The sequence below is a fragment of the Aplysia californica genome, unplaced genomic scaffold, assembly GCF_000002075.1.
Source record: "Aplysia californica isolate F4 #8 unplaced genomic scaffold, AplCal3.0 scaffold00026, whole genome shotgun sequence".
Taxonomy (NCBI): Eukaryota; Metazoa; Mollusca; class Gastropoda; order Aplysiida; family Aplysiidae; genus Aplysia; species Aplysia californica.
Genome location: NW_004797296.1, coordinates 831,559 through 836,490, shown reverse-complemented (window position 1 = coordinate 836,490; position 4,932 = coordinate 831,559).

Sequence of the window (4,932 nt, the reverse complement as noted above, 5' to 3'; positions counted from 1 at the left end):
TCTATCTATCTATCTATCTATCTATCTATCTATCTATCTATCTATCTATCTATCTCTTTCTCTCTCTCCACCACCTTCTCTCTTTCTCTCTCTTCGCTCTCTCTCTTTCTCTCCTAGTCTCTCTCTTTTTCTGTCTCTCCTTCTTCCAACCTTTAACTCTCACTCCAACACCCGTCTCAACGTGTCTAGAGGTACAAAGAGATAACAATTTTATTCCAGTCAGTCTAGAACCTTCAACAACATATGGTCCTGTCCTCTATTCCCTTCACATATGCGGGTGTCCAACAGTTGGCTTTTAATTTATGTTGTGTGGATGTGTTTTTACGCCCCCATCGACACAAGTAAGAACATTTAGAAGGCAGGCTTCGACCCTGTCTGTCAGGACCAAACCAGGCTGAAAAAGATGCAACATCCCAGCAGAAAGACCAAGATAGGGTCTGCTTGATAAAAATTTCTCCCTTCGGGAATCGAACTCGTATCTGCCGTGTGCGACAGCGAAGATCCTATTGCTAGACCAGACGCTGGTGGTGCTTGCTTGCCTCTAAAGAGATTAGCCAAAGTCTCAAAACGAGGACATAATTTGTTTCCACTTCACGCCAGCCTACCCCTTCCCTCTCACCCCCCCCCCCCCCCCTTTTTTTCCCCTTGCAAACCCTTCCAATCATCACAAAAACATTGTCCAAACCGGGGTTCTCGTGCTCCAGTGATTAAGGTGTTCGCCTTTCATTCAATAGGTCCCGGGTTCGAATCCAGACAGCAAAGGAAAATGTTCCTGTCTAAAATTTTCTTCTTTCACCTCATTTCCTACACTCTAACATTGTTCTAAAATTCTCTCAGAAATAGCCTAAGAACAGTGTGGATTTGTTGAAGGCAAAGGCACTGTAAATGCTATATATGTCATCAGAAAAACAATAAAACGTACCCTAGAAGCTCAGAAAGATCTTCTTTATGCTTTATAGACTACACCAAGGAATTCGACAAAGTTAGGTACGACAAGATCATCGACATGCTGGAAGTCCTCAATATTGACGGGAAGGATTTAGGGATTATCAAGAACATGCACTGGGATCAAACTGCTGCAATGAGAATAGAAAACGACATTAGCGAATACATACAGATTAAAAGAGGAGAAAGACAGGGATGTGTACTTTCTCCAGACTTGTTCTCCCTGTATAGTGAAAATATCATGAGACACATAGAAGAAATGCTAGGTATCTCGATAGGGGGACATAATATAAATAATCTAAAAGATGCAGACGACACAGTCCTAATAGCAGAAGATGAAGAACACCTACAGAATTTATTGAATGTCATCGTACAAGAGAGTGACAACATGGGCCTAAGCCTAAACATCAAGAAAACCGAAACAATGATGATAAGGAGAAAAACTCCAGCCCCAACATGCAATATCAAAATCAATGATACCACCCTAAAGCAAGTACAAAATTTTAAATATTTGGGGCCCATTATATCATCAGATGGGAGATGTCACGCCGAAATTAAAAGCTGCATTTGCCAAGCAAAAGCAACCTTCCACAAAATGAAACAGATACTCACAAACATCAATCTGTCACTGGAAACGGGGAAAAGAATACTGAAAAGTTACATCGAACCAAATCCTATTATACGGGTGCGAGGCATGGACAATTAATAAACAGCTGGAAATAACAATTGTGACGACAGAGTTCTGGTTCATAAGACGCCTGCTGCGCATCATATGGACAGCTAGAAAAACAAATGAAGAAGTCTTGGTTGAAACAAATAGCAGAAGACAGCTTATGGCGAATATATGAAAGCGACAGGCAAATTTCTTCGGACACATAATGTGGAAAAAAGCATTGGAGAATATTGTAACAACTGGCAAATTTGATGGAAAGAGAGGCAGAGGCAGACAGAGGGAAACCATACTGGACAAGATGACAACATGGCTAGGAGCAGCAAGAACAACAGACACCATTGCTGCAACGCAAGACAGAGAAAAGTGGAGGTCCATGATCGCCCACGTCAGTCGGCAAGGCACTGGATGATGATGAACATTGTTCTGTCTTCTGCTTTCGTCTCCACTTTCTTCCCCCACTCCCTCACCTCCTTTGCCCCGTCTTCTGGGCACCTGTTTCTTTCTGCAGCCTTTCTACTGCTGCATCATCTTCATCATCATCATCACCATCATCATCATGGTAGGTAACATGGAATAAAACAATAATAATAACAACAATAACAACAACAGTACTCTCCAAGAAGAAGAATCATCATCATCATCATCATCATCATCATCATCATCATCATCATCATCATCATCATCATCATCATCATTATCAAAGTCATCACAATCATCATCAGGAAAAACAACAGTACATTCATCACCATCACAACAAACCACAACAACAACGACAACAAAAATAACAACAACAACAGTAACTGAATTAACGACAAAATAACAAAATCAACAACAACAGTAAACCATAACAACAACACCAACAACAATAACAACAACAACAAACAACAATAAACAACAACAACAACAGCACTGCTCCCCATGAAGAAATGCTGACGCCCTCTTGCATCAAACCTGTAGTTGTCATATCGCGTGACGTCAGACAAGAGATCAGACAAGCAGGCCTGACGTCTGGGGAAAAGCGCGCGAAGAAGCAAGCCCGCAAAGAAGCAGCCGGAAATAAGTTAATCCCCAGACCGCTTGCGTGTCCGACGATAATCTAATTACCCGTGAGAGATCAGTGCGGCTATCTGGGAGACTTATACTATAATGAAATTCGCTTTAAGCTGATGTTTGTGGATTTTCGGAAAAACGGAAGGGAAGGTAGTGATTTCATTATTCCTAATATTTTAGCAAATTTTGATTACCGACAGGATTCTGGTGGTGTTTAAGGAGTCTTTTTTTCTTGAATTATGTAATTATCTTTATCTGATTAATTTCCCAGATGCCAGTCGTAATAGTAAATGTTACGAAACGAATTTCTTGGGGGGAAAAGGGAATTAAAATAGGACAACTGCTCTATAGAATTGGTGGGTGAGTGTTGGGTAGACGGACGGAGGATGGATGGACGGATGGATGGAGGGATGGATGGATGGATGGATGGATGAATGAATAAAACACAGAATCAATTTTAACGAATTTGAATCACCCAAGAATGACCGGACATTGGTTGCCTCAATTTGTTTAAGGGAAGAAGAGTAAGCCAATGAATGAGACATTTATATTACAGAGTCAAGAAGAAAAAAAAACCCAATGAATTGGAGATTTACATTACAGACCCTGAAGCTGAATGGGCAGTTTCGATGATGGTGCGTTAGGGTGTTTGATGAATGAAATCTGGGAGCCAGAAAAAGAGAAAAATCCTACTTAGGATTTTTTTAACCACTTATGGTGAGATGGCTATTAATGTTCGTATCCCGATTGATCATCGAAGTGAGTGCCGTACAATTAACAGATAAAGGTGTACTTGAGCCCCTCCCTCATTCTTAACTTATGTTAAAAGCGTCTGTCGTGCATGAAGTAGTCAAGATCTTTTATGTTGCTCCATAAGGAATAGACACCCCGGATGTCCATTGTGGTTCAAGTAACTTCCAAATGGAGAGGTCAAGTGTCAAACAGATTTTTGCCAAACTAACACCCTAATAATTCAGACCCTTCAACCTCATTCAGTAACCATAGCAACGTTTTGTTGTTGACAACTTTGTCAGACACAGTGTGATTAGTTATTTCACTACCCCTCCCCCTCAAACCCCAACCCTTCTCTTTGCATGTGTCTGTCCTGACCTACTTAGCTGGTCACGTGACTTACTGGGTCACCGGGTCAGCACCATAATCAATCACCCAGGTTTCCTCAAAACTTGGAAAACACTCACCGAGTCCTCATAGAACTGTCGACGGTCACGCATTCTCCGCGACTTTTCCGGAGTGATGCATCACCCTGTTTCTTTTTATCTTTCCTCAAACGTTCTTTGTGCCCTGACAGAAACTTGAGTGGGAGACCCATCGTGGGTTGTTTTGATTGGCCTGTACTTGGTCCAGCGGTTTGTGTGCTAGGCGTAGTGTATCCTTAGAAACAGGTTTGATTTCTTGTGTTGCTGGATTGCGCGCTATTTCTCTTGGGGGGTATCTTTTTGGCTTATTGTCCCAATCCATCTTACACCCTGCTACTAATGGAGGTAAGAGGCAGAGGTGGGTATGCGGGCTGACGTGTTTGAGAACCTAACAGTCTGCCTCACTGTATGTCTTTCTGGGTTCAAGGGTGATAGTTGAAATGGGCATGGTGGTCAAAGTGGTTGAAATAGAATAGAATAGAATAGAATGCTGTGTAATGCAATAATATGATAACATGACATAACATAACAAAGCATGTTGACGTTGGTGTTGTGTGTGTGTGTGTGTGGTAGCCTATCCGTTCGAAATGTTTGGAGCCCCGAAGAGCGTGCTCTTCGCCAGGGCCACCGCCTCCCTTGGTTAGCGGGTGAGGTAGTCCAACCTCCCTGAATCCTCCCCGAAGAGATGCCACCGCCGGATGTTGTTGTTGTTGTTTTCAAATCCCTTTAGCTGCGAGCATTTCGCTCTTGTCAGCGCAATGCCTCCCTAACAACACAGCATAACATAACATAACATAACATAACATAACATAACATAACATAACATAACATAACATAACATAACATAACATAACATAACATAACATAACGTTATGCTATGTAATGTAATATAATATAATAAAACCGGCTGACAGAAAACGCACGAGACTATAATAGTATAGACTATCTGGAAAATTTCCAGCACCGAACTCGAAGACCAAATAATTTCCCCAACACCGAAAACAGGCGTAGAAAACAAACACAGACAGCTAAAAGTGCCGTCGTTTTCTTCTCGGCTTTCAGTGCTCTCTCTCTCTCTCTCTCTCTCTTTCTCTCTCTCTCTCTCTC